The following is a 9276-nucleotide window of genomic DNA, read 5'->3' on the forward strand; positions in this document are numbered from 1 at the left end:
GCTGGTCCGTTGTGACTTGGCCTTGTGGAGGAAATGCCATTTTGCTTCTGACATCTTCGCTTTTACAAAACAATTTTTGTGGTTCAGATGCTGCAGCCGCTGACAGTTTTGCCAAGAACTTCAGTTCTTACACAGGAAATGAGGCTCCTTTCAAAGCACCAGTGTTGCTATATATATAGCCTCTCTGTACAGATATTTAAAGAAACATATTGACACTGGCAAGAACAGGAAAAAATAGCTCCTGCCTGTGGAGGGTGAGGGATGAAGCCAGCTGAGCCCATCCTGGGGGAGCCGGTGATACAGGGGATTAATTCTCTGCTCTTTCATCTACAGGAAATCGAGCTCTTGTGCCTTGTCCTGAGTGATCCCCAATACTCCCGGTGTCTTTTGTTGTAATAGGAATTAGAGGTGCCTGGGAGTGAATACAGCTTCAGCAGTGAAGAAATGAGTCATCCCGGCTCCTTTCAGCGAGTCTTACTTAGGAACTTATTTCCATCCCCACGGCTTCGCCTGTGTGAAAGAAAATAGTTTTTCTTCTCCCAAATTAGCTGCATGAGGTCTGCCTTTCCCTTAATGAAATCTAGGGTGGTGGGTTTTTTTATTTCTTAAATCCATGCAGAAATAACTGAAGTTTTTCTGTGATGCTGGACTCAGAGAGTGGGCGCAGGGAGCAGATGGGGCCATGGATGGCAGCACAAGGAGGTGCTGGTGGAGCTGTTGAGACACAGCGAGACCCCGTGCTCCCTGGTCACCTCCAGTTTTACAGCTCAATGTCTGCTATGCATAGGTGCATAGAATCAATTTAAACCCACCTAATCCTGAAGGGATCTGGCTGGAGCAGTCGGGACACCCCAGTCCTGCTGCCATGACCTCAGCCTGGGTGATGCAGCAGCTCGAGGAGCAGAGGGGGGCCGGACCCTGTTCCCCTGATTCATTTTGCCCAGTCACTAACTAGGAAAACTTCCTGGGGACAGAGTGTCTGGTGGGGGCAGGCAATCAGCAGGGTTGCAGCCTGGATGTGCGCGTCCCTGGCGGCTGCTGGCCATGGCTGTGTGTTGCTTGCTGTTCTGGGCTAATCAGGGTGGCAGGTAAATTACCCCTGCCTGCATACAGAAGGCAAAGTTCCCGGCTCAAAGCTGTGTGCAGACATTTAATATTTTATGTGCCAGCACATGCAGCTTCCTTTTGTAACGGCAGAATTTCAGTTCCTCCTTTGGTGGAGGCATTTCTGGGCTCCTGGGGATCCCAGCCAGGGACACCTCCAGGTGAGTGTGCCCACTGGTGCGTCACCTCCAGCTGTGTCTGCACCTGCCCATGGGGCTCAGCACGTGCATGCTGGTCCATCCTTGCCTGCCCTTCAGCCCCTTGTGCTGGTTTGGTGCTGGGACAGGCAGGCACCATTGCATTCTCTCATTACCAGAGCTGCAACCATTGTTCTGCAGGACTTTCATAATTTTGCCTCCTACTTTTGTCATAGCCCGACTGCTACCTGGTTTTACACTCCATCTCAGTTTGATGGCATCGCTCCCTGCACGGACCACATTTGTGTGCACATCCATCCGAGGGCACCCAGCGTTGCCATGGGCTGTGGGGTGTCCTTTGGGCCCCATGGTTCTCACCCCCTACTTTTTGCTTTGCCTCATGGCCCACAGACACAGACCCCAAAAGCACTTTTCTCCCAGCAGCTGGGCTGCCCGAGATGGCACATTAAATATTTACCATGCAGAACGAGGAGGCAAGTTGCTGCAAACAAAGGAACCCATTGGGAGCACAGGCTTCTCTCATCAGGGCAGGGCTGGAGACTTGCTGTTATTGTTAACATTTGTCTCTTTTATTCCATGCAAGCAGCCTAGAGCTCTCTAGAGAGTGTATGGCATTGCTTTTTATTTTAATTAGCAGATGCTGGCTGGAAAATAGTGTTTTCCAGTCATTGTGTTCACATAAAGTGGACAAGCATACAGGGTTCTGTAAGTACAAAGCACGCTGCTGCACACACCCAAGGATTGTCCCCATTTCTCCTGACAGCCCCGAGTCCTGGAGTATCCTGGTGTGGAAGGGACCCCCAAGGACCTCGCAGTCCAGCTCCACGTGGCTGCCATCACCCATGCTGATGTTACCAGCACCTGCAGTGTCTGACATCATGTCACATCCCGTATCATGTCCCATGTCACATCCCACAGTCTCCAGAAGTGCTCCCATCAGAAGTCGCCCTTCCTCTGGTGATGTGGGAAGGTCAGAAGGCATGGCTGGAGGGGGGGAGAGGAAGTCCTTGACTTCTGTGCTGCCTGGGAAAACCTCTGTTGGTGGCGTCGTTCCCAGTCTGTAACCTGATGGAGATCCCATGCTTTCCCAGCAAAAAGCACTTTGTTTACTTCACAAATGGGAATGAAATGTTCTTACAGAGCTAGCAAGGACTGGCTGCTTTTGTGGAGGTAAACACTTGTCTGGAGGGTGCAAAGGTACACACGCTTCTGGTCCCTTTGCTGCAGCTGCAGAGCCCCCCGCCCCCACAGGCTCACTCTGTGCTCTGCCCTTGTTTGTCTGCTCAGCAATGGCAGTCCCACTTGGGCTCTGTTTATAGCTCCAAAAGCAGTGCCTTGAATTACTGAGTCGCTGGGAGGCCAAATGCACAGGGGAGGAGCCGCAGCTAGAAATAGGCATCGTCTCACGCATTCCCGTTTTATTTTTTTAACAGAGATGTCCAAGTTTGCTGCCGATGCCCAGCTGGGGAAGGCGCCCTGTGCCTGTTGCATCGTGGCTTCTTTCATCTTTTCTGGGGCTCTGCTCTGCCCGGGGTCCTGCTAGGGGTGCCCACGGGGACATCCCACTTTGCATCTCTTATACTTTGCCAAAAGAATGCACCCAAGTCATAGCTGAGCCAAGTCTTCCTGCTCATCAGTCACCACGTGGAAATGGCAATCAGCCGCGCTGCGTGCATTGCATCGTTTATGATTTTAACCCTTCTCCCCCCTTTCTGCTGCCGCAGGATCAATTATTCTCTATACCTCCACCTTCTCTTCCCCTCAGGAGAAGGAAAAGGAGATTTTGCTGAGTGTGGAGATGTTAAGAGCTGCTGATTGCTATCAGAGATAATGGAGGATCGGAGTCTGCCAAGCTCCTTTCTTCTGATAAGTGAGTTCAGGGTGTCTTAGTGCCTCCAAATGCCCGTTTGCTTTTAGCCTGCAAGGTATGTGCTGTGCTTACAGCATCCAGGCACAGCCTGACCAGGGCTCACTGCTCTAACCCTGGGCAATTCCAGCCTTTGCAGCCATGAGGTGTGAGGACAGTGCTCAGCTCCACACACCTCTGGGATGGGTGAGGCTGCACTCAGTCAGGAGCCGGCATCCAAAAATGTGCTCCAAGTCCCCATTGCCTGAAGGAATGTGGAGGATTTTCGCAACAACAGTGCTGGGTGCTGCTCTCCCACGGTGCCGAGCCCTCACAGTGTGTTTGTGTGTCCCTTGCCCCCATGGCTCTCCTGTGGACACAGAGCATCCCTGTGGATGGAGGCAGTGAGGACCTGTGCTGGAATGGCTCTATGCCGCAGCCTGGGAGTGTCCAGAATGGCTTAAAAATAATTAAATTGGGCGTATTAGTATGATGATCTCAAGCAGTTGGAAGATTTCAGGGCTTCACTGCAGCATCCCTGGTGTAAAGCCCAGGGAAACGCAGTGGGGTTCTTCCACACGGTACCGTAGCATGATGGTGGTCGCACAGGGACTTCTCTGCCTCCAGAGAGGCTCCTGATGGCTCCAGCTCCTCTGAGTGCAGTTCAAGTGCAATTTTCCACATCCTGCTGGATGGCACAGGCATGTGTTCCACGCCCAGGGCAGGGTTTTGCCTTCTCGATTCCTCTCCAGCAGCGGTCCCAGGGCTGGAAGAGCACCACAGTGCAGCCCTTTGTTCTAGGGCTGGGAAGTGAAACGCTCGCTAGCGCGCTCCAGGCCAGCGGCATTTGTTTTCAGAAATGGAAAATGAGTAAAAGCTAATATTTGGATCTCAGGAAGGAACTTTGCAGCCTTTCGTGCCTGCGATTGCCCCGCTCATAAGCCTCAGGCAGGCAGAAGGAGCTGTTTCCTCCCAACACTGGGTTTTTTCCACCGCAGCGTTGGCTCCGAGGACGCCCTGCTCCACCCGCGTCCCAGCGGACGTCCCTTTGGCACCACATGCTTTTGCTTTCCCCCCTTGCAGCAAACAAACACACGTATCCTGAGCACGAGAGAGATCGAGCAGGGACAGTGTGGCCACTGCTGCTTCTGTAACAGCACACGGAACATGCACTTAGCTACCAGAATGTGGCTGCTCTTCTATTCTCCCATTGTGAGTCCATCAGAAAATTAGACGCGAGGGGGAAATTCTTCACTATGAAGGTTGTGAGGTACTGGCATGGCTGCCCAGAGCTGCGGGTTCCCCATCCCCGGAGGTGCCCCAGGCCATGGAGGGCTGTGGGCAGCCTGAGCTGGGGGGCACCCAGCCCGTGGTAGTGGATGGGGCTGAGGGTGCTGTGAGGTCCCTTCCTACCCAACCACTCTGTGACTGTGCTGAGCGCAGGTCAGTGCTGCTCGCTGGGTCACCACGCTGGGACCTCAGTGCAGCCGGGGCAGCTCTGGCCTCGTCACTGTCAGCAGTGTGAGGGGATTTTCTAACCTGAAGCCAGGTTGTCTGTCCATCAGCTGATCCCGCTCTGGTCTCTAATTCTAACTTTCACAGAGGGAAGGCAGAGGTGATGGTACCAGCAAATCTACATTGTAAAAGTAGCAGTGTGTCAAGATCACTGTTACTGGGAGCACCCATTTGTACCCATCATTCTGGAACCAGTTGCTTTGCCTTGTGCCCCACGGGTTTCGTGGCCTCTGGCTGATGGCCAGAGGTGGAAGGGACCTACAAAAGATCATAGAGTCCAACATTAGGGCTAACAGAAAGTTAAAGCGTGTTATTGAGGGCATTGTCCAAATGCCTCTTGAACACTACCAGTCATGGGGCATCATCTGCCTCTCCAAGCATCCAAGGACATGAGGGATGGAGGTACTTTGGCTGTGCTTCCTCTGCAGCCTCTGGTGCTCCTCGTGCTCCAGCCCTGCTGCCCTGGCTCTCCGTAAATAAAGCTGATGCTTCCAAGGCAAAACTTAAGAATTTTGAAAGAGACTCAACAGGAGCTGCATTTAATCGACTTGTTTGCTGAATAATTTATGGCAATGATCCTGTTATGGAAGGCTGCAAAGTGGAGAAGTGAGGAGAAAGTAGGAGCCATTGATTTCTGCCTGGGAGCATTTAGCTGAGTACACTCTGGGGGCACGAAGGGATGGGTGAGCACGAGTGGTGAAGGAGCACCCAGTGTGAAGCACTCAGGTGATGAAGGAGCACTCAGTGGTGGAAGAGCACTTGGGAAAGAGGAGCAGCCAGGGAATGAAGCTGCTCCCAGAGGATGGATGATCACCCAGGTGATGGAGGAGCACTTGGGAAAGAGGAGCAGACGAGTCAGAGGAGCACCTTGGGGATGGGTGGCGGAGCACCAGGCCACCCTTCCGCATGCCAGCTCTCTGACAAGGGGAGCAGTGTGAACGCACTGAGCGCAGCACTAGTGTTTGGGCAGCTCTCTGATGAACTCTGCTGACCCTGCTTCCTTTGCTGGGCGTTGTGCTTATCTCGTTGCATCAACTCAAAGAAAGGAAGTGCAAAACTCAAGTGGTGCATTGTGCAGAGCGGGCTGCATGCGTGTAAAGGATAACAGCCTCTGCTGGAGTCACAAGGGCTTTCCAGAGAACCCACACGTACGTGTGGAGATGCAGGGGACGCAGAGACATCTGCAAGTGCTAAGCAAGTGGCCATTTAATATTAGCTGAGGTTATACGTGAGGTTTCACATCCTCCTGCTGCAATTCAGTTACACCCACGTGGTATTGATGCCACTGAATGCTGTCCTTTCAGCTCTAGCACATAAGCTAGTGCCCGCCTCATCTGTCCCAGCAAGGCTCCATGCCCATTGCCCAGCGGGATGCATGGTTTGCTCCTGCCCCAGCCCCACAGAGCAGCCCTGCAGAGATGGGATCCCACAGGGCAGGCAGGCACTGCCCATCCTTCCCATCTCTCTCCTGTGCATTTTTCAGCTGGTTGCTGTGCAGCTGCTGAGCTCCTGCTTACCCCGCACCAGCTCCAGCTGCAGGCACTGGAACATGAGCAGACATCGATGGAACCGCTGCTCATGGCAGCTAAAAATAACACGTTATCAATAACAGGGGCAGGAACCGTGACTGTATTATTTAATTTTTGAAGACAATCCATATATTGACAGCACAACAGAGCATGGTGCCCCCCTCCCTGCAGCCCGGACTGGCCACTCTTGGCCCCTCAGCTTTGTGCTCTCACTTTCACATGCACAGGGAATTGCAGCATTAGGAAGCTTTTTGTTTTTTTTTTTAATTGAGTTGAGCTTTTAAGTCCTGCACTAAATAGGGTATTATCAAAAATCAAGATTTGCAGGTATTTGGGCATTAATAATCTGGCAAGGTTTTCTGATGTGTTGGAGCACCTGAACAGCTTAGAAATCTGCCCTAAAGTGCCACACCATGGCTCATGCACAACTCGGTACTGTGAAGCAGCTGTTTCACCTTGGTTGTACCCACTTCAGGCATACACTTTCCTCTAAATGGCTCCAGAATAGTGCAGAGCAGCCAATGACCCCTGCCCAGCACAAAGTGTCCCCCAGCTCTGCAGACCAGAACCAAACCCAGCATGGCTCAGCTCATCCCTGCAGCACGGGCTGCAGAACAGGACTGGTGCTAAGAATGCCTAAAGCCTGCAAAGCAGAAAGCAAATGGTTTCCTATGTGCTCAGTGCTTGTCAGTGCCCTTACAGCTCTGCATTATGCATGGGGCACTGCAAAGGGTTAGGGTGAGCATCTGCAAACCCTTCCAGGCCCCGGCATGCCCAAGAGCCACCAACTCTGTATGAGTGTTGGGCTGGGAGGCTCCTCCAGGCTGAGGCAGCTGGAAAACACTGCATCCCCCGAGGAGAGATCACTGAGGAGATAACTCCCAGCACAGGGATGGCATACGCTGCCCTCACACAGGGGAGCAGCCGTGAAATTGGCTCCAACACTTTCCAAGCAGGAGTGGGGAAAAGAGGACATCTCAAGCAATGGGACATCAAAGTGCAAACAGGGATAATCCTGTTGTGGGTGCACTGTGAGGCCCTGGGGTGCCCAAAAGCTGCTCCAGCTCTGTCCTCCCAGGGGAATGTGGAGGTGTCAGGAGGGAGCTGCAGACATCATTAGTCATGGAGCAAGGAGGAGGCTGCAAGGGAAGAGGGTTTAAAAGGTTTTGGAGTATTTTTAGACCTGGTAAAAAGGGCAGTGGGAGAGAAAAAGAGACCAGTGAACTCTGAGACAGAAACGGTTCACATTGCAGGGTGGGCCCAGCTCTGCTGCATCTCCCCTTGGAGCATGAGCTCAGAGAGAAATAAGAAATGTCAAACCATGTAAACACAGCGACTTGTAGATCAGTGCTGGACTGGCCCTGTCAAACCGCCTGCACAGACGCACAGCCCCATTTGCCAACATGTTTGTCCCTCACTCCCTTCATTTCAGTGGGAGTTGGCTGCTATTTTCCCTGCCCTGTCTCCTGTGCCTGCCCTTTAGGCTAAGAGATTCCTCAGAGCCCTCCCTGCCATGCAGCTCCAGAGCTGGGTCTCTCCATCCCCACATGGTTCTGCTGTCCGTGCTGTGCTGGCACAGGATGGGACTTGACCTGGACACAGGCTCCAGCAGCTCCATACAGGAATGTCTTTCATGGCACTAACTCATGCCATCCCTGATGGCAGCACCCATGACAGGAGCTCACCCAAGACCGATCCAGCACTGTTCTGCTGGGTACCTGCCTCCTCTCGGAGCTGGATGAGATGAAACCAGATGAGGTTAATGGTAATGAGCTGATTGGATTTGCTGCGAAATGCTGGGGATCTTGCAAATTATTTTAAAAGCTGTGTAACCCCCATGCAGGTGGCAGAGTAGGAAAATTCACATGCGTGTCGTGGTGGAGGACAGAACTGGGCTTTTCTCTCAGTTCTCTGTTTTCCGCTGTGCCCTGGGGCGTGCTCATAGCACACTTACCTTAAGGTCTCTGTGTGGGTAAATGAAGCATTAAAGCCGGGCTGGGAGGTGCCCCCTGGTGCTCTGCATTCACAGGAGGAGCTTTGCACCATGGAGCCAGAGCAGCAAACCAGGCACTGCCAGGTCTGGTTCAGAGTGATGCTAAGCCCAGCTGGTGCTGAGTTAATTAATCCTGGATCTCGTTAACTCAGGGGGACAGCAGGGCGGCGGTGCCACGTAGGCAGGGCTGCATGGTGGGGACTGACATTCCCATCTTCCGTCAACTCCCATGTTTCATTTTCCATGCAGCTCCCATGCATGTTCCACATGCCGTACGTCTTCCGTGTAGCTTCCATTTTCATGCTGTGTTCCCAGAAGGGGCTGCAGTGGACACAGCATTTTCTCACATCTCAGATGGTCAGTCATAACATCTATACACAAGTTACCAAGGTTTTCTTGGGGCAGATGGTGGGCTTTATCCCAAATCCCATAAATGGCACTGCTGAAAGCAGGGCTCTGCAGCTAGGAGGGAGCAGACCCAGCTCCCTTTCTCACCCGACGTCCCTCCATCCGGGCTTTGCCTCCTTTGCCCAAGCCGTGGTTGGTATCATGGAGACCTGACACATGGCTCCTGCCGCGTGTGCTGCAACGCTGTGCTGGGATGGGGACAGGTGCCTGCAATGGGGATGGGTGCTTACGCCCAGAGCGCTGCCTTGTGCGTACCTAAGGGCTGGGAAGAGGAGCAGGAACCAGAGCACCTTCTCCTGTAGGAACTAGGTTTATTGAAAGTGGGGATTTGCTCTTTGGGACTTTTTTCACGTCACCAGGTATCTACAGGGTGAGGGCAACTGGTGAAAGCTGAGGATAAGGTGTGAAAACTGGTCGGCTGAGTCCCTTAGTGAGCAGCTGAGCTGTGAGCAGAGCACAGCAGCCCGCGGCCGGCACCACGCAGCATCTTTTCCCCAGGGCTGGGAACCTCCTGCACTGGGCCAGCTGCGTTTCAGTGCTGCGATGCTTTTCCTTCTCCCTGCTTTGGGTTTGCTTCAAGGGAATGTAAAGAACGAGAGCGGAGTTGTTTGGGTTTCTTTTATGCCTCCCGTGTGAAGCTGCTAAAGCGCTTCTCGACAGAAAAGCAAAGACACCGACCTGCTGCTGCGTTCCCTCCTGCCCGGCTGCTCCCCGTCCCGTAGC

General features: G+C 53.0%; 1 long non-coding RNA gene across 1 annotated transcript; it reads right to left on the minus strand.

Annotated features, from left to right (window-relative positions):
* Positions 1-237: 237 nt before the first annotated feature.
* Positions 238-9276, minus strand: LOC109370652. The gene is made up of 3 exons (XR_002120957.2): positions 9232-9276; positions 8107-9126; positions 238-4881 (listed from the first exon to the last, which is right to left on the minus strand). It is a non-coding gene; the product is annotated as an uncharacterized LOC109370652 (long non-coding RNA).

This window comes from Meleagris gallopavo, chromosome 21 (genome assembly GCF_000146605.3).
Source record: "Meleagris gallopavo isolate NT-WF06-2002-E0010 breed Aviagen turkey brand Nicholas breeding stock chromosome 21, Turkey_5.1, whole genome shotgun sequence".
Lineage (NCBI taxonomy): Eukaryota > Metazoa > Chordata > Aves > Galliformes > Phasianidae > Meleagris > Meleagris gallopavo.